Below are 24,719 nucleotides of genomic sequence, written 5' to 3' on the forward strand. Positions count from 1 at the left end.
GGGTAAGTGGGTTTAAGGCTTTAATTTTAGATTTACAGATTTAGTTTTAAAGATTTAGTATTAAATTTACAGCATTTTTATATACGCCTTCATCTGATGTGCCCCATATTTGATTATTGAACTTGCTGCGCGTAGGGTAAGTAGGTTTGGAAGTTTTAGTTTTCGATTTGCAGCTTTTCGGTGTACGCCTTCCTTCGATGTGCCCCGTATTTTATTGTCCAACTCGCTGCGCGTGGGGTAAGTTGGTTTTGAAGATCTAGTTTTAGATTTACAGCTTGTCGAGGTTCGCCTTCATTCGATGTGCCACGTATTTTATTAATGAATTCGCTGCGGATGGGGTAGGCGGGTTTGGGGCTATAGTTTAAGATTTACAGATTTAGTTTTAAAGATTTAGTATTAGATTTACAGCATTTTGATACACGCCTTCCTCTGATGTGCCCCGTATTTTATTATTGAACTTGCTGCGCGTGGGGTAAGTAGGTTTGGAAGCTTTAGTTTTCAATTTACAGCTTGTCGGTGTACGCCTTCCTTTTATGTACCCCGTATATTATTGTCGAACTCTCTGCGCGTGGAGTAAGTAGATTTGGAAGCTTTATTTTTCGTTTTACAGCTTGTCGGTGTACGCATTCCTTCGATGTGCCCCGTATTTTATTTTCGAACTCGCTGCGCGTGGGGTAAGTTGGTTTTGAAGATGTAGTTTTAGATTTACAGCTTGTCGAGGTTCGCCTTCATTCGATGTGCCACGTATTTTATTAATGAATTCGCTGCGGATGGGGTAGGCGGGTTTGGGGCTATAGTTTAAGATTTACAGATTTAGTTTTAAAGATTTAGTATTAGATTTACAGCATTTTGATACACGCCTTCCTCTGATGTGCCCCATAATTTACTATTGAACTTGCTGCGCGTAGGGCAAGTAGGTTTGGATGTTTTAGTTCTCGATTCGCAGCTTGTCGGTGTACGCCTTCCTTCGATGTGCCCCGTATTTTATTGTCGAACTCGCTGCGCGTGGGGTAAGTTGGTTTTGAAGATGTAGTTTTAGATTTACAGCTTGTCGAGGTTCACCTTCATTCGATGTGCCACGTATTTTATTAATGAATTCGCTGCGGATGGGGTAGGCGGGTTTGGGGCTTTAATTTTAGATTTACAGATTTAGTTTTAAAGATTTAGTATTAGATTTACAGCATTTTTATATACGCCTTCATTTGATGTGCCCCATATTTGATTATTGAACTTGCTGCGCGTAGGGTAAGTAGGTTTGGATGTTTTAGTTTTCGATTCGTAGCTTGTCGGTGTACGCCTTCCTTCGATGTGCCCCGTATTTTATTGTCGAACTCGCTGCGCGTGGGGTAAGTTGGTTTTGAAGATGTTGTTTTAGATTTACAGCTTGTCGAGGTTCGCCTTCCTTCGATGTGCCACGTATTTTATTAATGGAGTCGCTGCGGATGGGGTAGGCGGGTTTGGGGCTATAGTTTAAGATTTACAGCTTGTCGAGTTTCGGCTTCATTCGATGTGCCCCGTATTTTATTATGAAACTTGCTGCACGTAGGGTAGGAGGAATTGGGGCTTTAGTTTTAGATTTACAGCTTGTCGAGGTTCGCCTTCATTCGATGTACCACGTATTTTATTGTCGAACTCGCTGCGCGTGGGGTAAGTAGGTTTGGAAGCTTTAGTTTTCAATTTACAGCTTGTCGGTGTACGCCTTCCTTTTATGTACCCCGTATATTATTGTCGAACTCGCTGCGCGTGGGGTAAGTTGGTTTTGAAGATGTAGTTTTAGATTTACAGCTTGTCGAGGTTCGCCTTCATTCGATGTGCCACGTATTTTATTAATGAATTCGCTGCGGATGGGGTAGGCGGGTTTGGGGCTATAGTTTAAGATTTACAGATTTAGTCTTAAAGATTTAGTTTTAGATTTACAGCATTTCGATATAGGCCTTCCTCTGATGTGACCCGTATTTTATTATTGAACTTGCTGCGCGTGGGGTAAGTAGGTTTGGAAGCTTTAGTTTTAGATTTACAGCTTTTCGGTGTACGCCTTCCTTCGATGTGCCCGTATATTATTGTCGAACTCTCTGCGCGTGGAGTAAGTTAGTTTTAAAGATTAAGTTTTCGATTTGCAGCTTGTCGAGGATCGCCTTCCTTCGATGTGCCACGTATTTTATTAATGGAGTCGCTGCGGATGGGGTAGGCGGGTTTGGGGCTATAGTTTAAGATTTACAGCTTGTCGAGTTTCGGCTTCATTCGATGTGCCCCGTATTTTATTATGAAACTTGCTGCACGTAGGGTAGGCGGAATTGGGGCTTTAGTTATAGATTTACAGCATGTCGAGGTTCGCCTTCATTCGATGTGCCACGTATTTTATTAATGAATTCGCTGCGGATGGGGTAGGTGGGTTTAAGGCTTTAGTTTTAGATTTACAGCTTGTCGAGGTTCGCCTTCATTCGATGTACCACGTATTTTATTGTCGAACTCGCTGCGCGTGGGGTAAGTTGGTTTTGAAGATGTAGTTTTAGATTTACAGCTTGTCGAGGTTCGCCTTCATTCGATGTGCCACGTATTTTATTAATGAATTCGCTGCGGATGGGGTAGATTTAGTATTAGATTTACAGCATTTTGATACACGCCTTCCTCTGATGTGCCCCATATTTTACTATTGAACTTGCTGCGCGTAGGGCAAGTAGGTTTGGATGTTTTAGTTCTCGATTCGCAGCTTGTCGGTGTACGCCTTCCGTCGATGTGCCCCGTATTTTATTGTCGAACTCGCTGCGCGTGGGGTAAGTTGGTTTTGAAGATGTAGTTTTAGATTTACAGCTTGTCGAGGTTCGCCTTCATTCGATGTGCCACGTATTTTATTAATGAATTCGCTGCGGATGGGGTAGGTGGGTTTAAGGCTTTAGTTTTAGATTTACAGCATGTCGAGGTTCGCCTTCATTCGATGTGCCACGTATTTTATTAATGAATTCGCTGCGGATGGGGTAGGTGGGTTTAAGGCTTTAGTTTTAGATTTACAGCTTGTCGAGGTTCGCCTTCATTCGATGTGCCACGTATTTTATTAATGAATTCGCTGCGGATGGGGTAGATTTAGTATTAGATTTACAGCATTTTGATACACGCCTTCCTCTGATGTGCCCCATATTTTACTATTGAACTTGCTGCGCGTAGGGCAAGTAGGTTTGGATGTTTTAGTTCTCGATTCGCAGCTTGTCGGTGTACGCCTTCCGTCGATGTGCCCCGTATTTTATTGTCGAACTCGCTGCGCGTGGGGTAAGTTGGTTTTGAAGATGTAGTTTTAGATTTACAGCTTGTCGAGGTTCGCCTTCATTCGATGTGCCACGTATTTTATTAATGAATTCGCTGCGGATGGGGTAGGTGGGTTTAAGGCTTTAGTTTTAGATTTACAGCATGTCGAGGTTCGCCTTCATTCGATGTGCCACGTATTTTATTAATGAATTCGCTGCGCGTTGGGTAAGTAGGTTTGGAAGTTTTAGTTTTCGATTTACAGCTTGTCGAGGTTCGCCTTCATTCGATGTGCCCCGTATTTTATTGTCGAACTCGCTGCGCGTGGGGTAAGTTGGTTTTGAAGATGTAGTTTTAGATTTACAGCTTGTCGAGGTTCGCCTTCATTCGATGTGCCACGTAATTTATTAATGAATTCGCTGCGGATGGGGTAGGCGGGTTTGGGGCTATAGTTTAAGATTTACAGATTTAGTATTAAAGATTTAGTATTAGATTTACAGCATTTTGCTACACGCCTTCCTCTGATGTGCAACATATTTTACTATTGAACTTGCTGCGCGTAGGGTAAGTAGGTTTGGACGTTTTAATTTTAGATTTACAGCTTGTCGAGGTTTGCCTTCATTCGATGTGCCACGTATTTTATTAATGATTTCACTACGGATGGGGTAAGTGGGTTTAAGGCTTTAATTTTAGATTTACAGATTTAGTCTTAAAGATTTAGTTTTAGATTTACAGCATTTCGATATAGGCCTTCATTCGATGTGCCCCATATTTTATTATTGAACTTGCTGCGCGTAGGGTAAGTAGGTTTGGATGTTTTAGTTCTCGATTCGCAGCTTGTCGGTGTACGCCTTCCTTCGATGTGCCCCGTATTTTATTGTCGAACTCGCTGCGCGTGGGGTAAGTTGGTTTTGAAGATGTAGTTTTAGATTTACAGCTTGTCGAGGTTCGCCTTCATTCGATGTGCCACGTATTTTATTAATGAATTCGCTGCGGATGGGGTAGGCGGGTTTGGGGCTATAGTTTAAGATTTACAGCTTGTCGAGTTTCGGCTTCATTCGATGTGCCCCGTATTTTATTATGAAACTTGCTGCACGTAGGGTAGGCGGAATTGGGGCTTTAGTTATAGATTTACAGCATGTCGAGGTTCGCCTTCATTCGATGTGCCACGTATTTTATTAATGAATTCGCTGCGGATGGGGTAGGTGGGTTTAAGGCTTTAGTTTTAGATTTACAGCTTGTCGAGGTTCGCCTTCATTCGATGTACCACGTATTTTATTGTCGAACTCGCTGCGCGTGGGGTAAGTTGGTTTTGAAGATGTAGTTTTAGATTTACAGCTTGTCGAGGTTCGCCTTCATTCGATGTGCCACGTATTTTATTAATGAATTCGCTGCGGATGGGGTAGGTGGGTTTAAGGCTTTAGTTTTAGATTTACAGCATGTCGAGGTTCGCCTTCATTCGATGTGCCACGTATTTTATTAATGAATTCGCTGCGCGTTGGGTAAGTAGGTTTGGAAGTTTTAGTTTTCGATTTACAGCTTGTCGAGGTTCGCCTTCATTCGATGTGCCCCGTATTTTATTGTCGAACTCGCTGCGCGTGGGGTAAGTTGGTTTTGAAGATGTAGTTTTAGATTTACAGCTTGTCGAGGTTCGCCTTCATTCGATGTGCCACGTAATTTATTAATGAATTCGCTGCGGATGGGGTAGGCGGGTTTGGGGCTATAGTTTAAGATTTACAGATTTAGTATTAAAGATTTAGTATTAGATTTACAGCATTTTGCTACACGCCTTCCTCTGATGTGCAACATATTTTACTATTGAACTTGCTGCGCGTGGGGTAAGTAGGTTTGGACGTTTTAATTTTAGATTTACAGCTTGTCGAGGTTTGCCTTCATTCGATGTGCCACGTATTTTATTAATGATTTCACTACGGATGGGGTAAGTGGGTTTAAGGCTTTAATTTTAGATTTACAGATTTAGTCTTAAAGATTTAGTTTTAGATTTACAGCATTTCGATATAGGCCTTCATTCGATGTGCCCCATATTTTATTATTGAACTTGCTGCGCGTAGGGTAAGTAGGTTTGGATGTTTTAGTTCTCGATTCGCAGCTTGTCGGTGTACGCCTTCCTTCGATGTGCCCCGTATTTTATTGTCGAACTCGCTGCGCGTGGGGTAAGTTGGTTTTGAAGATGTAGTTTTAGATTTACAGCTTGTCGAGGTTCGCCTTCATTCGATGTGCCACGTATTTTATTAATGAATTCGCTGCGCGTTGGGTAAGTAGGTTTGGAAGTTTTAGTTTTCGATTTGCAGCTTTTCGGTGTACGCCTTCATTCGATGTGCCCCGTATTTTATTGTCGAACTCGCTGCGCGTGGGGTAAGTTGGTTTTGAAGATGTAGTTTTAGATTTACAGCTTGTCGAGGTTCGCCTTCATTCGATGTGCCACGTATTTTATTAATGAATTCGCTGCGGATGGGGTAGGTGGGTTTGGGGCTATAGTTTAAGATTTACAGATTTAGTATTAAAGATTTAGTATTAGATTTACAGCATTTTGCTACACGCCTTCCTCTGATGTGCACCATATTTTACTATTGAACTTGCTGCGCGTAGGGTAAGTAGGTTTGGACGTTTTAATTTTAGATTTACAGCTTGTCGAGGTTTGCCTTCATTCGATGTGCCACGTATTTTATTAATGATTTCACTACGGATGGGGTCGGCGGGTTTGGGGCTATAGTTTAAGATTTACAGATTTAGTTTTAAAGATTTAGTTTTAGATTTACAGCATTTCGATATAGGCCTTCCTCTGATGTGCCCCGTATTTTATTATTGAACTTGCTGCGCGTGGGGTAAGTAGGTTTGGAAGCTTTAGTTTTCAATTTACAGCTTGTCGGTGTACGCCTTCCTTTTATGTACCCCGTATATTATTGTCGAACTCTCTGCGCGTGGAGTAAGTAGGTTTGGAAGCTTTATTTTTCGTTTTACAGCTTGTCGGTGTACGCATTCCTTCGATGTGCCCCGTATTTTATTGTCGAACTCGCTGCGCGTGGGGTAAGTTGGTTTTGAAGATGTAGTTTTAGATTTACAGCTTGTCGAGGTTCGCCTTCATTCGATGTGCCCCGTATTTTATTATAAAACTTGCTGCACGTAGGGTAGGCGGAATTGGGGCTTTAGTTATAGATTTACAGCATGTCGAGGTTCGCCTTCATTCGATGTGCCACGTATTTTATTAATGAATTCGCTGCGGATGGGGTAGGTGGGTTTAAGGCTTTAGTTTTAGATTTACAGCTTGTCAAGGTTCGCCTTCATTCGATGTACCACGTATTTTATTAATGAATTCGCTGCGCGTGGGGTAAGTAGGTTTGGAAGCTTTATTTTTCGTTTTACAGCTTGTCGGTGTACGCCTTCCTCCGATTAGCCGTATTTTATTGTCGAACTCGCTGCGCGTGGGGTAAGTAGGTTTGGAAGCTTTAATTTTAGATTTACAGCTTGTCGAGGTTCGCCTTCATTCGATGTGCCACGTATTTTATTAATGATTTCACTAGGGATGGGGTAAGTGGGTTTAAGGCTTTAATTTTAGATTTACAGATTTAGTTTTAAAGATTTAGTATTAAATTTACAGCATTTTTATATACGCCTTCATCTGATGTGCCCCATATTTGATTATTGAACTTGCTGCGCGTAGGGTAAGTAGGTTTGGAAGTTTTAGTTTTCGATTTGCAGCTTTTCGGTGTACGCCTTCCTTCGATGTGCCCCGTATTTTATTGTCCAACTCGCTGCGCGTGGGGTAAGTTGGTTTTGAAGATGTAGTTTTAGATTTACAGCTTGTCGAGGTTCGCCTTCATTCGATGTGCCACGTATTTTATTAATGAATTCGCTGCGGATGGGGTAGGCGGGTTTGGGGCTATAGTTTAAGATTTACAGATTTAGTTTTAAAGATTTAGTATTAGATTTACAGCATTTTGATACACGCCTTCCTCTGATGTGCCCCATAATTTACTATTGAACTTGCTGCGCGTAGGGCAAGTAGGTTTGGAAGCTTTAATTTTAGATTTACAGCTTGTCGAGGTTCGCCTTCATTCGATGTACCACGTATTTTATTGTCGAACTCGCTGCGCGTGGGGTAAGTTGGTTTTGAAGATGTAGTTTTAGATTTACAGCTTGTCGAGGTTCGCCTTCATTCGATGTGCCACGTATTTTATTAATGAATTCGCTGCGGATGGGGTAGATTTAGTATTAGATTTACAGCATTTTGATACACGCCTTCCTCTGATGTGCCCCATATTTTACTATTGAACTTGCTGCGCGTAGGGCAAGTAGGTTTGGATGTTTTAGTTCTCGATTCGCAGCTTGTCGGTGTACGCCTTCCGTCGATGTGCCCCGTATTTTATTGTCGAACTCGCTGCGCGTGGGGTAAGTTGGTTTTGAAGATGTAGTTTTAGATTTACAGCTTGTCGAGGTTCGCCTTCATTCGATGTGCCACGTATTTTATTAATGATTTCACTAGGGATGGGGTAAGTGGGTTTAAGGCTTTAATTTTAGATTTACAGATTTAGTTTTAAAGATTTAGTATTAAATTTACAGCATTTTTATATACGCCTTCATCTGATGTGCCCCATATTTGATTATTGAACTTGCTGCGCGTAGGGTAAGTAGGTTTGGAAGTTTTAGTTTTCGATTTGCAGCTTTTCGGTGTACGCCTTCCTTCGATGTGCCCCGTATTTTATTGTCCAACTCGCTGCGCGTGGGGTAAGTTGGTTTTGAAGATGTAGTTTTAGATTTACAGCTTGTCGAGGTTCGCCTTCATTCGATGTGCCACGTATTTTATTAATGAATTCGCTGCGGATGGGGTAGGCGGGTTTGGGGCTATAGTTTAAGATTTACAGATTTAGTTTTAAAGATTTAGTATTAGATTTACAGCATTTTGATACACGCCTTCCTCTGATGTGCCCCATAATTTACTATTGAACTTGCTGCGCGTAGGGCAAGTAGGTTTGGATGTTTTAGTTCTCGATTCGCAGCTTGTCGGTGTACGCCTTCCTTCGATGTGCCCCGTATTTTATTGTCGAACTCGCTGCGCGTGGGGTAAGTTGGTTTTGAAGATGTAGTTTTAGATTTACAGCTTGTCGAGGTTCACCTTCATTCGATGTGCCACGTATTTTATTAATGAATTCGCTGCGGATGGGGTAGGCGGGTTTGGGGCTTTAATTTTAGATTTACAGATTTAGTTTTAAAGATTTAGTATTAGATTTACAGCATTTTTATATACGCCTTCATTTGATGTGCCCCATATTTGATTATTGAACTTGCTGCGCGTAGGGTAAGTAGGTTTGGATGTTTTAGTTTTCGATTCGTAGCTTGTCGGTGTACGCCTTCCTTCGATGTGCCCCGTATTTTATTGTCGAACTCGCTGCGCGTGGGGTAAGTTGGTTTTGAAGATGTTGTTTTAGATTTACAGCTTGTCGAGGTTCGCCTTCATTCGATGTGCCACGTATTTTATTAATGAATTCGCTGCGGATGGGGTAGGCGGGTTTGGGGCTATAGTTTAAGATTTACAGCTTGTCGAGTTTCGGCTTCATTCGATGTGCCCCGTATTTTATTATGAAACTTGCTGCACGTAGGGTAGGCGGAATTGGGGCTTTAGTTATAGATTTACAGCATGTCGAGGTTCGCCTTCATTCGATGTGCCACGTATTTTATTAATGAATTCGATGCGGATGGGGTAGGTGGGTTTAAGGCTTTAGTTTTAGATTTACAGCTTGTCGAGGTTCGCCTTCATTCGATGTGCCACGTATTTTATTAATGAATTCGCTGCGCGTGGGGTAAGTAGGTTTGGAAGCTTTATTTTTCGTTTTACAGCTTGTCGGTGTACGCCTTCCTTCGATGTGCCCCGTATTTTATTGTCGAACTCGCTGCGCGTGGGGTAAGTTGGTTTTGAAGATGTAGTTTTAGATTTACAGCTTGTCGAGGTTCGCCTTCATTCGATGTGCCACGTATTTTATTAATGAATTCGCTGCGGATGGGGTCGGCGGGTTTGGGGCTATAGTTTAAGATTTACAGATTTAGTTTTAAAGATTTAGTTTTAGATTTACAGCATTTCGATATAGGCCTTCCTCTGATGTGCCCCGTATTTTATTATTGAACTTGCTGCGCGTGGGGTAAGTAGGTTTGGAAGCTTTAATTTTAGATTTACAGCTTGTCGAGGTTCGCCTTCATTCGATGTGCCACGTATTTTATTAATGATTTCACTAGGGATGGGGTAAGTGGGTTTAAGGCTTTAATTTTAGATTTACAGATTTAGTTTTAAAGATTTAGTATTAAATTTTACGGCATTTTTATATACGCCTTCATCTGATGTGCCCCATATTTTACTATTGAACTTGCTGCGCGTAGGGTAAGTAGGTTTGGACGTTTTAATTTTAGATTTACAGCTTGTCGAGGTTTGCCTTCATTCCATGTGCCACGTATTTTATTAATGATTTCACTACGGATGGGGTAAGTGGGTTTAAGGCTTTAATTTTAGATTTACAGATTTAGTCTTAAAGATTTAGTTTTAGATTTACAGCATTTCGATATAGGCCTTCCTTCGATGTGCCCCGTATTTTATTGTCGAACTCGCTGCGCGTGGGGTAAGTTGGTTTTGAAGATGTAGTTTTAGATTTACAGCTTGTCGAGGTTCGCCTTCATTCGATGTGCCACGTATTTTATTAATGAATTCGCTGCGGATGGGGTCGGCGGGTTTGGGGCTATAGTTTAAGATTTACAGATTTAGTTTTAAAGATTTAGTTTTAGATTTACAGCATTTCGATATAGGCCTTCCTCTGATGTGCCCCGTATTTTATTATTGAACTTGCTGCGCGTGGGGTAAGTAGGTTTGGAAGCTTTAGTTTTCAATTTACAGCTTGTCGGTGTACGCCTTCCTTTTATGTACCCCGTATATTATTGTCGAACTCTCTGCGCGTGGAGTAAGTAGGTTTGGAAGCTTTATTTTTCGTTTTACAGCTTGTCGGTGTACGCATTCCTTCGATGTGCCCCGTATTTTATTGTCGAACTCGCTGCGCGTGGGGTAAGTTGGTTTTGAAGATGTAGTTTTAGATTTACAGCTTGTCGAGGTTTGCCTTCATTCGATGTGCCACGTATTTTATTAATGATTTCACTACGGATGGGGTAAGTGGGTTTAAGGCTTTAATTTTAGATTTACAGATTTAGTCTTAAAGATTTAGTTTTAGATTTACAGCATTTCGATATAGGCCTTCCTTCGATGTGCCCCGTATTTTATTGTCGAACTCGCTGCGCGTGGGGTAAGTTGGTTTTGAAGATGTAGTTTTAGATTTACAGCTTGTCGAGGTTCGCCTTCATTCGATGTGCCACGTATTTTATTAATGAATTCGCTGCGGATGGGGTCGGCGGGTTTGGGGCTATAGTTTAAGATTTACAGATTTAGTTTTAAAGATTTAGTTTTAGATTTACAGCATTTCGATATAGGCCTTCCTCTGATGTGCCCCGTATTTTATTATTGAACTTGCTGCGCGAGGGGTAAGTAGGTTTGGAAGCTTTAGTTTTCAATTTACAGCTTGTCGGTATACGCCTTCCTTATATGTACCCCGTATATTATTGTCGAACTCTCTGCGCGTGGAGTAAGTAGGTTTGGAAGCTTTATTTTTCGTTTTACAGCTTGTCGGTGTACGCATTCCTTCGATGTGCCCCGTATTTTATTGTCGAACTCGCTGCGCGTGGGGTAAGTTGGTTTTGAAGATGTAGTTTTAGATTTACAGCTTGTCGAGGTTCGCCTTCATTCGATGTGCCCCGTATTTTATTATGAAACTTGCTGCACGTAGGGTAGGCGGAATTGGGGCTTTAGTTATAGATTTACAGCATGTCGAGGTTCGCCTTCATTCGATGTGCCACGTATTTTATTAATGAATTCGCTGCGGATGGGGTAGGTGGGTTTAAGGCTTTAGTTTTAGATTTACAGCTTGTCGAGGTTCGCCTTCATTCGATGTACCACGTATTTTATTAATGAATTCGCTGCGCGTGGGGTAAGTAGGTTTGGAAGCTTTATTTTTCGTTTTACAGCTTGTCGGTGTACGCCTTCCTTCGATTAGCCGTATTTTATTGTCGAACTCGCTGCGCGTGGGGTAAGTTGGTTTTGAAGATGTAGTTTTAGATTTACAGCTTGTCGAGGTTCGCCTTCATTCGATGTGCCACGTATTTTATTAATGAATTCGCCGCGGATGGGGTAGGCGGGTTTGGGGCTATAGTTTAAGATTTACAGATTTAGTTTTAAAGATTTAGTATTAGATTTACAGCATTTTGATACACGCCTTCCTCTGATGTGCCCCATAATTTACTATTGAACTTGCTGCGCGTAGGGCAAGTAGGTTTGGATGTTTTAGTTCTCGATTCGCAGCTTGTCGGTGTACGCCTTCCTTCGATGTGCCCCGTATTTTATTGTCGAACTCGCTGCGCGTGGGGTAAGTTGGTTTTGAAGATGTAGTTTTAGATTTACAGCTTGTCGAGGTTCACCTTCATTCGATGTGCCACGTATTTTATTAATGAATTCGCTGCGGATGGGGTAGGCGGGTTTGGGGCTTTAATTTTAGATTTACAGATTTAGTTTTAAAGATTTAGTATTAGATTTACAGCATTTTTATATACGCCTTCATTTGATGTGCCCCATATTTGATTATTGAACTTGCTGCGCGTAGGGTAAGTAGGTTTGGATGTTTTAGTTTTCGATTCGTAGCTTGTCGGTGTACGCCTTCCTTCGATGTGCCCCGTATTTTATTGTCGAACTCGCTGCGCGTGGGGTAAGTTGGTTTTGAAGATGTAGTTTTAGATTTACAGCTTGTCGAGGTTCGCCTTCATTCGATGTGCCACGTATTTTATTAATGAATTCGCCGCGGATGGGGTAGGCGGGTTTGGGGCTATAGTTTAAGATTTACAGATTTAGTTTTAAAGATTTAGTTTTAGATTTACAGCATTTCGATATAGGCCTTCCTTTGATGTGGCCCGTATTTTATTATTGAACTTGCTGCGCGTGGGGTAAGTAGGTTTGGAAGCTTTAATTTTAGATTTACAGCTTGTCGAGGTTCGCCTTCATTCGATGTGCCACGTATTTTATTAATGATTTCACTAGGGATGGGGTAAGTGGGTTTAAGGCTTTAATTTTAGATTTACAGATTTAGTTTTAAAGATTTAGTATTAAATTTACAGCATTTTTATATACGCCTTCATCTGATGTGCCCCATATTTGATTATTGAACTTGCTGCGCGTAGGGTAAGTAGGTTTGGAAGTTTTAGTTTTCGATTTGCAGCTTTTCGGTGTACGCCTTCCTTCGATGTGCCCCGTATTTTATTGTCCAACTCGCTGCGCGTGGGGTAAGTTGGTTTTGAAGATGTAGTTTTAGATTTACAGCTTGTCGAGGTTCGCCTTCATTCGATGTGCCACGTATTTTATTAATGAATTCGCTGCGGATGGGGTAGGCGGGTTTGGGGCTATAGTTTAAGATTTACAGATTTAGTTTTAAAGATTTAGTATTAGATTTACAGCATTTTGATACACGCCTTCCTCTGATGTGCCCCATAATTTACTATTGAACTTGCTGCGCGTAGGGCAAGTAGGTTTGGATGTTTTAGTTCTCGATTCGCAGCTTGTCGGTGTACGCCTTCCTTCGATGTGCCCCGTATTTTATTGTCGAACTCGCTGCGCGTGGGGTAAGTTGGTTTTGAAGATGTAGTTTTAGATTTACAGCTTGTCGAGGTTCACCTTCATTCGATGTGCCACGTATTTTATTAATGAATTCGCTGCGGATGGGGTAGGCGGGTTTGGGGCTTTAATTTTAGATTTACAGATTTAGTTTTAAAGATTTAGTATTAGATTTACAGCATTTTTATATACGCCTTCATTTGATGTGCCCCATATTTGATTATTGAACTTGCTGCGCGTAGGGTAAGTAGGTTTGGATGTTTTAGTTTTCGATTCGTAGCTTGTCGGTGTACGCCTTCCTTCGATTAGTCGTATTTTATTGTCGAACTCGCTGCGCGTGGGGTAAGTTGGTTTTGAAGATGTAGTTTTAGATTTACAGCTTGTCGAGGTTCGCCTTCATTCGATGTGCCACGTATTTTATTAATGAATTCGCCGCGGATGGGGTAGGCGGGTTTGGGGCTATAGTTTAAGATTTACAGATTTAGTTTTAAAGATTTAGTTTTAGATTTACAGCATTTCGATATAGGCCTTCCTTTGATGTGGCCCGTATTTTATTATTGAACTTGCTGCGCGTGGGGTAAGTAGGTTTGGAAGCTTTAATTTTAGATTTACAGCTTGTCGAGGTTCGCCTTCATTCGATGTGCCACGTATTTTATTAATGATTTCACTAGGGATGGGGTAAGTGGGTTTAAGGCTTTAATTTTAGATTTACAGATTTAGTTTTAAAGATTTAGTATTAAATTTACAGCATTTTTATATACGCCTTCATCTGATGTGCCCCATATTTGATTATTGAACTTGCTGCGCGTAGGGTAAGTAGGTTTGGAAGTTTTAGTTTTCGATTTGCAGCTTTTCGGTGTACGCCTTCCTTCGATGTGCCCCGTATTTTATTGTCCAACTCGCTGCGCGTGGGGTAAGTTGGTTTTGAAGATGTAGTTTTAGATTTACAGCTTGTCGAGGTTCGCCTTCATTCGATGTGCCACGTATTTTATTAATGAATTCGCTGCGGATGGGGTAGGCGGGTTTGGGGCTATAGTTTAAGATTTACAGATTTAGTTTTAAAGATTTAGTATTAGATTTACAGCATTTTGATACACGCCTTCCTCTGATGTGCCCCATAATTTACTATTGAACTTGCTGCGCGTAGGGCAAGTAGGTTTGGATGTTTTAGTTCTCGATTCGCAGCTTGTCGGTGTACGCCTTCCTTCGATGTGCCCCGTATTTTATTGTCGAACTCGCTGCGCGTGGGGTAAGTTGGTTTTGAAGATGTAGTTTTAGATTTACAGCTTGTCGAGGTTCGCCTTCATTCGATGTGCCACGTATTTTATTAATGAATTCGCTGCGGATGGGGTAGGCGGGTTTGGGGCTATAGTTTAAGATTTACAGATTTAGTTTTAAAGATTTAGTATTAGATTTACAGCATTTTGATACACGCCTTCCTCTGATGTGCCCCATAATTTACTATTGAACTTGCTGCGCGTAGGGCAAGTAGGTTTGGATGTTTTAGTTCTCGATTCGCAGCTTGTCGGTGTACGCCTTCCTTCGATGTGCCCCGTATTTTATTGTCGAACTCGCTGCGCGTGGGGTAAGTTGGTTTTGAAGATGTAGTTTTAGATTTACAGCTTGTCGAGGTTCACCTTCATTCGATGTGCCACGTATTTTATTAATGAATTCGCTGCGGATGGGGTAGGCGGGTTTGGGGCTTTAATTTTAGATTTACAGATTTAGTTTTAAAGATTTAGTATTAGATTTACAGCATTTTTATATACGCCTTCATTTGATGTGCCCCATATTTGATTATTGAACTTGCTGCGCGTAGGGTAAGTAGGTTTGGATGTTTTAGTTTTCGATTCGTAGCTTGTCGGTGTACGCCTTCCTTCGATTAGTCGTATTTTATTGTCGAACTCGCTGCGCGTGGGGTAAGTTGGTTTTGAAGATGTAGTTTTAGATTTACAGCTTGTCGAGGTTCGCCTTCATTCGATGTGCCACGTATTTTATTAATGAATTCGCCGCGGATGGGGTAGGCGGGTTTGGGGCTATAGTTTAAGATTTACAGATTTAGTTTTAAAGATTTAGTTTTAGATTTACAGCATTTCGATATAGGCCTTCCTTTGATGTGGCCCGTATTTTATTATTGAACTTGCTGCGCGTGGGGTAAGTAGGTTTGGAAGCTTTAATTTTAGATTTACAGCTTGTCGAGGTTCGCCTTCATTCGATGTGCCACGTATTTTATTAATGATTTCACTAGGGATGGGGTAAGTGGGTTTAAGGCTTTAATTTTAGATTTACAGATTTAGTTTTAAAGATTTAGTATTAAATTTACAGCATTTTTATATACGCCTTCATCTGATGTGCCCCATATTTGATTATTGAACTTGCTGCGCGTAGGGTAAGTAGGTTTGGAAGTTTTAGTTTTCGATTTGCAGCTTTTCGGTGTACGCCTTCCTTCGATGTGCCCCGTATTTTATTGTCCAACTCGCTGCGCGTGGGGTAAGTTGGTTTTGAAGATGTAGTTTTAGATTTACAGCTTGTCGAGGTTCGCCTTCATTCGATGTGCCACGTATTTTATTAATGAATTCGCTGCGGATGGGGTAGGCGGGTTTGGGGCTATAGTTTAAGATTTACAGATTTAGTTTTAAAGATTTAGTATTAGATTTACAGCATTTTGATACACGCCTTCCTCTGATGTGCCCCATAATTTACTATTGAACTTGCTGCGCGTAGGGCAAGTAGGTTTGGATGTTTTAGTTCTCGATTCGCAGCTTGTCGGTGTACGCCTTCCTTCGATGTGCCCCGTATTTTATTGTCGAACTCGCTGCGCGTGGGGTAAGTTGGTTTTGAAGATGTAGTTTTAGATTTACAGCTTGTCGAGGTTCGCCTTCATTCGATGTGCCACGTATTTTATTAATGAATTCGCTGCGGATGGGGTAGGCGGGTTTGGGGCTATAGTTTAAGATTTACAGATTTAGTTTTAAAGATTTAGTATTAGATTTACAGCATTTTGATACACGCCTTCCTCTGATGTGCCCCATAATTTACTATTGAACTTGCTGCGCGTAGGGCAAGTAGGTTTGGATGTTTTAGTTCTCGATTCGCAGCTTGTCGGTGTACGCCTTCCTTCGATGTGCCCCGTATTTTATTGTCGAACTCGCTGCGCGTGGGGTAAGTTGGTTTTGAAGATGTAGTTTTAGATTTACAGCTTGTCGAGGTTCACCTTCATTCGATGTGCCACGTATTTTATTAATGAATTCGCTGCGGATGGGGTAGGCGGGTTTGGGGCTTTAATTTTAGATTTACAGATTTAGTTTTAAAGATTTAGTATTAGATTTACAGCATTTTTATATACGCCTTCATTTGATGTGCCCCATATTTGATTATTGAACTTGCTGCGCGTAGGGTAAGTAGGTTTGGATGTTTTAGTTTTCGATTCGTAGCTTGTCGGTGTACGCCTTCCTTCGATTAGTCGTATTTTATTGTCGAACTCGCTGCGCGTGGGGTAAGTTGGTTTTGAAGATGTAGTTTTAGATTTACAGCTTGTCGAGGTTCGCCTTCATTCGATGTGCCACGTATTTTATTAATGAATTCGCCGCGGATGGGGTAGGCGGGTTTGGGGCTATAGTTTAAGATTTACAGATTTAGTTTTAAAGATTTAGTTTTAGATTTACAGCATTTCGATATAGGCCTTCCTTTGATGTGGCCCGTATTTTATTATTGAACTTGCTGCGCGTGGGGTAAGTAGGTTTGGAAGCTTTAATTTTAGATTTACAGCTTGTCGAGGTTCGCCTTCATTCGATGTGCCACGTATTTTATTAATGATTTCACTAGGGATGGGGTAAGTGGGTTTAAGGCTTTAATTTTAGATTTACAGATTTAGTTTTAAAGATTTAGTATTAAATTTACAGCATTTTTATATACGCCTTCATCTGATGTGCCCCATATTTGATTATTGAACTTGCTGCGCGTAGGGTAAGTAGGTTTGGAAGTTTTAGTTTTCGATTTGCAGCTTTTCGGTGTACGCCTTCCTTCGATGTGCCCCGTATTTTATTGTCCAACTCGCTGCGCGTGGGGTAAGTTGGTTTTGAAGATGTAGTTTTAGATTTACAGCTTGTCGAGGTTCGCCTTCATTCGATGTGCCACGTATTTTATTAATGAATTCGCTGCGGATGGGGTAGGCGGGTTTGGGGCTATAGTTTAAGATTTACAGATTTAGTTTTAAAGATTTAGTATTAGATTTACAGCATTTTGATACACGCCTTCCTCTGATGTGCCCCATAATTTACTATTGAACTTGCTGCGCGTAGGGCAAGTAGGTTTGGATGTTTTAGTTCTCGATTCGCAGCTTGTCGGTGTACGCCTTCCTTCGATGTGCCCCGTATTTTATTGTCGAACTCGCTGCGCGTGGGGTAAGTTGGTTTTGAAGATGTAGTTTTAGATTTACAGCTTGTCGAGGTTCGCCTTCATTCGATGTGCCACGTATTTTATTAATGAATTCGCTGCGGATGGGGTAGGCGGGTTTGGGGCTATAGTTTAAGATTTACAGATTTAGTTTTAAAGATTTAGTATTAGATTTACAGCATTTTGATACACGCCTTCCTCTGATGTGCCCCATAATTTACTATTGAACTTGCTGCGCGTAGGGCAAGTAGGTTTGGATGTTTTAGTTCTCGATTCGCAGCTTGTCGGTGTACGCCTTCCTTCGATGTGCCCCGTATTTTATTGTCGAACTCGCTGCGCGTGGGGTAAGTTGGTTTTGAAGATGTAGTTTTAGATTTACAGCTTGTCGAGGTTCACCTTCATTCGATGTGCCACGTATTTTATTAATGAATTCGCTGCGGATGGGGTAGGCGGGTTTGGGGCTTTAATTTTAGATTTACAGATTTAGTTTTAAAGATTTAGTATTAGATTTACAGCATTTTTATATACGCCTTCATTTGATGTGCCCCATATTTGATTATTGAACTTGCTGCGCGTAGGGTAAGTAGGTTTGGATGTTTTAGTTTTCGATTCGTAGCTTGTCGGTGTACGCCTTCCTTCGATTAGTCGTATTTTATTGTCGAACTCGCTGCGCGTGGGGTAAGTTGGTTTTGAAGATGTAGTTTTAGATTTACAGCTTGTCGAGGTTCGCCTTCATTCGATGTGCCACGTATTTTATTAATGAATTCGCCGCGGATGGGGTAGGCGGGTTTGGGGCTATAGTTTAAGATTTACAGATTTAGTTTTAAAGATTTAGTTTTAGATTTACAGCATTTCGATATAGGCCTTCCTTTGATGTGGCCCGTATTTTATTATTGAACTTGCTGCGCGTGGGGTAAGTAGGTTTGGAAGCTTTAATTTTAGATTTACAGCTTGTCGAGGTTCGCCTTCATTCGATGTGCCACGTATTTTATTAATGATTTCACTAGGGATGGGGTAAGTGGGTTTAAGGCTTTAATTTTAGATTTACAGATTTAGTTTTAAAGATTTAGTATTAAATTTACAGCATTTTTATATACGCCTTCATCTGATGTGCCCCATATTTGATTATTGAACTTGCTGCGCGTAGGGTAAGTAGGTTTGGAAGTTTTAGTTTTCGATTTGCAGCTTTTCGGTGTACGCCTTCCTTCGATGTGCCCCGTATTTTATTGTCCAACTCGCTGCGCGTGGGGTAAGTTGGTTTTGAAGATGTAGTTTTAGATTTACAGCTTGTCGAGGTTCGCCTTCATTCGATGTGCCACGTATTTTATTAATGAATTCGCTGCGGATGGGGTAGGCGGGTTTGGGGCTATAGTTTAAGATTTACAGATTTAGTTTTAAAGATTTAGTATTAGATTTACAGCATTTTGATACACGCCTTCCTCTGATGTGCCCCATAATTTACTATTGAACTTGCTGCGCGTAGGGCAAGTAGGTTTGGATGTTTTAGTTCTCGATTCGCAGCTTGTCGGTGTACGCCTTCCTTCGATGTGCCCCGTATTTTATTGTCGAACTCGCTGCGCGTGGGGTAAGTTGGTTTTGAAGATGTAGTTTTAGATTTACAGCTTGTCGAGGTTCACCTTCATTCGATGTGCCACGTATTTTATTAATGAATTCGCTGCGGATGGGGTAGGCGGGTTTGGGGCTTTAATTTTAGATTTACAGATTTAGTTTTAAAGATTTAGTATTAGATTTACAGCATTTTTATATACGCCTTCATTTGATGTGCCCCATATTTGATTATTGAACTTGCTGCGCGTAGGGTAAGTAGGTTTGGATGTTTTAGTTTTCGATTCGTAGCTTGTCGGTGTACGCCTTCCTTCGATGTGCCCCGTATTTTATTGTCGAACTCGCTGCGCGTGGGGTAAGTTGGTTTTGAAGATGTTGTTTTAGATTTACAGCTTGTCGAGGTTCGCCTTCATTCGATGTGCCACGTATTTTATTAATGAATTCGCTGCGGATGGGGTAGGCGGGTTTGGGGCTATAGTTTAAGATTTACAGCTTGTCGAGTTTCGGCTTCATTCGATGTGCCCCGTATTTTATTATGAAACTTGCTGCACGTAGGGTAGGAGGAATTGGGGCTTTAGTTTTAGATTTACAGCTTGTCGAGGTTCGCCTTCATTCGATGTGCCACGTATTTTATTAATGAATTCGCTGCGGATGGGGTAGGTGGGTTTAAGGCTTTAGTTTTAGATTTACAGCTTGTCGAGGTTCGCCTTCATTCGATGTACCACGTATTTTATTGTCGAACTCGCTGCGCGTGGGGTAAGTTGGTTTTGAAGATGTAGTTTTAGATTTACAGCTTGTCGAGGTTCGCCTTCATTCGATGTGCCACGTATTTTATTAATGAATTCGCTGCGGATGGGGTAGATTTAGTATTAGATTTACAGCATTTTGATACACGCCTTCCTCTGATGTGCCCCATATTTGATTATTGAACTTGCTGCGCGTAGGGTAAGTAGGTTTGGAAGTTTTAGTTTTAGATTTACAGCATTTCGATATAGGCCTTCCTCTGATGTGCCCCGTATTTTATTATTGAACTTGCTGCGCGTGGGGTAAGTAGGTTTGGAAGCTTTAATTTTAGATTTACAGCTTGTCGAGGTTCGCCTTCATTCGATGTGCCACGTATTTTATTAATGATTTCACTAGGGATGGGGTAAGTGGGTTTAAGGCTTTAATTTTAGATTTACAGATTTAGTTTTAAAGATTTAGTATTAAATTTTACGGCATTTTTATATACGCCTTCATCTGATGTGCCCCATATTTGATTATTGAACTTGCTGCGCGTAGGGTAAGTAGGTTTGGAAGTTTTAGTTTTCGATTTGCAGCTTTTCGGTGTACGCCTTCCTTCGATGTGCCCCGTATTTTATTGTCCAACTCGCTGCGCGTGGGGTAAGTTGGTTTTGAAGATGTAGTTTTAGATTTACAGCTTGTCGAGGTTCGCCTTCCTTCGATGTGCCACGTATTTTATTAATGGAGTCGCTGCGGATGGGGTAGGCGGGTTTGGGGCTATAGTTTAAGATTTACAGCTTGTCGAGTTTCGGCTTCATTCGATGTGCCCCGTATTTTATTATGAAACTTGCTGCACGTAGGGTAGGAGGAATTGGGGCTTTAGTTATAGATTTACAGCATGTCGAGGTTCGCCTTCATTCGATGTGCCACGTATTTTATTAATGGAGTCGCTGCGCGTGGGGTAAGTAGGTTTGGAAGCTTTAGTTTTCAATTTACAGCTTGTCGGTGTACGCCTTCCTTTTATGTACCCCGTATATTATTGTCGAACTCGCTGCGCGTGGGGTAAGTTGGTTTTGAAGATGTAGTTTTAGATTTACAGCTTGTCGAGGTTCGCCTTCATTCGATGTGCCACGTATTTTATTAATGAATTCGCTGCGGATGGGGTAGGCGGGTTTGGGGCTATAGTTTAAGATTTACAGATTTAGTCTTAAAGATTTAGTTTTAGATTTACAGCATTTCGATATAGGCCTTCCTCTGATGTGACCCGTATTTTATTATTGAACTTGCTGCGCGTGGGGTAAGTAGGTTTGGAAGCTTTAGTTTTAGATTTACAGCTTTTCGGTGTACGCCTTCCTTCGATGTGCCCGTATATTATTGTCGAACTCTCTGCGCGTGGAGTAAGTTAGTTTTAAAGATTAAGTTTTCGATTTGCAGCTTGTCGAGGATCGCCTTCCTTCGATGTGCCACGTATTTTATTAATGGAGTCGCTGCGGATGGGGTAGGCGGGTTTGGGGCTATAGTTTAAGATTTACAGCTTGTCGAGTTTCGGCTTCATTCGATGTGCCCCGTATTTTATTATGAAACTTGCTGCACGTAGGGTAGGCGGAATTGGGGCTTTAGTTATAGATTTACAGCATGTCGAGGTTCGCCTTCATTCGATGTGCCACGTATTTTATTAATGAATTCGCTGCGGATGGGGTAGGTGGGTTTAAGGCTTTAGTTTTAGATTTACAGCTTGTCGAGGTTCGCCTTCATTCGATGTACCACGTATTTTATTGTCGAACTCGCTGCGCGTGGGGTAAGTTGGTTTTGAAGATGTAGTTTTAGATTTACAGCTTGTCGAGGTTCGCCTTCATTCGATGTGCCACGTATTTTATTAATGAATTCGCTGCGGATGGGGTAGATTTAGTATTAGATTTACAGCATTTTGATACACGCCTTCCTCTGATGTGCCCCATATTTTACTATTGAACTTGCTGCGCGTAGGGCAAGTAGGTTTGGATGTTTTAGTTCTCGATTCGCAGCTTGTCGGTGTACGCCTTCCGTCGATGTGCCCCGTATTTTATTGTCGAACTCGCTGCGCGTGGGGTAAGTTGGTTTTGAAGATGTAGTTTTAGATTTACAGCTTGTCGAGGTTCGCCTTCATTCGATGTGCCACGTATTTTATTAATGAATTCGCTGCGGATGGGGTAGGTGGGTTTAAGGCTTTAGTTTTAGATTTACAGCTTGTCGAGGTTCGCCTTCATTCGATGTACCACGTATTTTATTGTCGAACTCGCTGCGCGTGGGGTAAGTTGGTTTTGAAGATGTAGTTTTAGATTTACAGCTTGTCGAGGTTCGCCTTCATTCGATGTGCCACGTATTTTATTAATGAATTCGCTGCGGATGGGGTAGATTTAGTATTAGATTTACAGCATTTTGATACACGCCTTCCTCTGATGTGCCCCATATTTGATTATTGAACTTGCTGCGCGTAGGGTAAGTAGGTTTGGAAGTTTTAGTTTTCGATTTGCAGCTTTTCGGTGTACGCCTTCCTTCGATGTGCCCCGTATTTTATTGTCCAACTCGCTGCGCGTGGGGTAAGTTGGTTTTGAAGATGTAGTTTTAGATTTACAGCTTGTCGAGGTTCGCCTTCATTCGATGTGCCACGTATTTTATTAATGAATTCGCTGCGGATGGGGTAGGCGGGTTTGGGGCTATAGTTTAAGATTTACAGATTTAGTTTTAAAGATTTAGTATTAGATTTACAGCATTTTTATATACGCCTTCATTTGATGTGCCCCATATTTGATTATTGAACTTGCTGCGCGTAGGGTAAGTAGGTTTGGATGTTTTAGTTTTCGATTCGTAGCTTGTCGGTGTACGCCTTCCTTCGATGTGCCCCGTATTTTATTGTCGAACTCGCTGCGCGTGGGGTAAGTTGGTTTTGAAGATGTTGTTTTAGATTTACAGCTTGTCGAGGTTCGCCTTCATTCGATGTGCCACGTATTTTATTAATGAATTCGCTGCGGATGGGGTAGGCGGGTTTGGGGCTATAGTTTAAGATTTACAGCTTGTCGAGTTTCGGCTTCATTCGATGTGCCCCGTATTTTATTATGAAACTTGCTGCACGTAGGGTAGGAGGAATTGGGGCTTTAGTTATAGATTTACAGCATGTCGAGGTTCGCCTTCATTCGATGTGCCACGTATTTTATTAATGGAGTCGCTGCGCGTGGGGTAAGTAGGTTTGGAAGCTTTAGTTTTCAATTTACAGCTTGTCGGTGTACGCCTTCCTTTTATGTACCCCGTATTTTATTGTCGAACTCGCTGCGCGTGGGGTAAGTTGGTTTTGAAGATGTAGTTTTAGATTTACAGCTTGTCGAGGTTCGCCTTCATTCGATGTGCCACGTATTTTATTAATGAATTCGCCGCGGATGGGGTAGGCGGGTTTGGGGCTATAGTTTAAGATTTACAGATTTAGTTTTAAAGATTTAGTTTTAGATTTACAGCATTTCGATATAGGCCTTCCTCTGATGTGCCCCGTATTTTATTATTGAACTTGCTGCGCGTGGGGTAAGTAGGTTTGGAAGCTTTAATTTTAGATTTACAGCTTGTCGAGGTTCGCCTTCATTCGATGTGCCACGTATTTTATTAATGATTTCACTAGGGATGGGGTAAGTGGGTTTAAGGCTTTAATTTTAGATTTACAGATTTAGTTTTAAAGATTTAGTATTAAATTTTACGGCATTTTTATATACGCCTTCATCTGATGTGCCCCATATTTGATTATTGAACTTGCTGCGCGTAGGGTAAGTAGGTTTGGAAGATTTAGTTTTCGATTTGCAGCTTTTCGGTGTACGCCTTCCTTCGATGTGCCCCGTATTTTATTGTCCAACTCGCTGCGCGTGGGGTAAGTTGGTTTTGAAGATGTAGTTTTAGATTTACAGCTTGTCGAGGTTCGCCTTCCTTCGATGTGCCACGTATTTTATTAATGGAGTCGCTGCGGATGGGGTAGGCGGGTTTGGGGCTATAGTTTAAGATTTACAGCTTGTCGAGTTTCGGCTTCATTCGATGTGCCCCGTATTTTATTATGAAACTTGCTGCACGTAGGGTAGGAGGAATTGGGGCTTTAGTTATAGATTTACAGCATGTCGAGGTTCGCCTTCATTCGATGTGCCACGTATTTTATTAATGGAGTCGCTGCGCGTGGGGTAGGCGGGTTTGGGGCTATAGTTTAAGATTTACAGATTTAGTCTTAAAGATTTAGTTTTAGATTTACAGCATTTCGATATAGGCCTTCCTCTGATGTGACCCGTATTTTATTATTGAACTTGCTGCGCGTGGGGTAAGTAGGTTTGGAAGCTTTAGTTTTAGATTTACAGCTTTTCGGTGTACGCCTTCCTTCGATGTGCCCGTATATTATTGTCGAACTCTCTGCGCGTGGAGTAAGTTAGTTTTAAAGATTAAGTTTTCGATTTGCAGCTTGTCGAGGATCGCCTTCCTTCGATGTGCCACGTATTTTATTAATGGAGTCGCTGCGGATGGGGTAGGCGGGTTTGGGGCTATAGTTTAAGATTTACAGCTTGTCGAGTTTCGGCTTCATTCGATGTGCCCCGTATTTTATTATGAAACTTGCTGCACGTAGGGTAGGCGGAATTGGGGCTTTAGTTATAGATTTACAGCATGTCGAGGTTCGCCTTCATTCGATGTGCCACGTATTTTATTAATGAATTCGCTGCGGATGGGGTAGGTGGGTTTAAGGCTTTAGTTTTAGATTTACAGCTTGTCGAGGTTCGCCTTCATTCGATGTACCACGTATTTTATTGTCGAACTCGCTGCGCGTGGGGTAAGTTGGTTTTGAAGATGTAGTTTTAGATTTACAGCTTGTCGAGGTTCGCCTTCATTCGATGTGCCACGTATTTTATTAATGAATTCGCTGCGGATGGGGTAGATTTAGTATTAGATTTACAGCATTTTGATACACGCCTTCCTCTGATGTGCCCCATATTTTACTATTGAACTTGCTGCGCGTAGGGCAAGTAGGTTTGGATGTTTTAGTTCTCGATTCGCAGCTTGTCGGTGTACGCCTTCCGTCGATGTGCCCCGTATTTTA

General features: G+C 41.5%; 1 protein-coding gene across 16 annotated transcripts in view; it reads left to right on the plus strand.

Moving 5' to 3' along the window:
• Positions 1-24,719, plus strand: part of LOC100119218 (disks large 1 tumor suppressor protein) — a 1,703,670-nt gene that overhangs the window by 227,234 nt on the left and 1,451,717 nt on the right. The gene's annotated exons all lie outside the window — the stretch shown is intronic.

This window comes from Nasonia vitripennis, assembly GCF_009193385.2.
Source record: "Nasonia vitripennis strain AsymCx chromosome 4 unlocalized genomic scaffold, Nvit_psr_1.1 chr4_random0003, whole genome shotgun sequence".
NCBI classification, from domain to species: domain Eukaryota; kingdom Metazoa; phylum Arthropoda; class Insecta; order Hymenoptera; family Pteromalidae; genus Nasonia; species Nasonia vitripennis.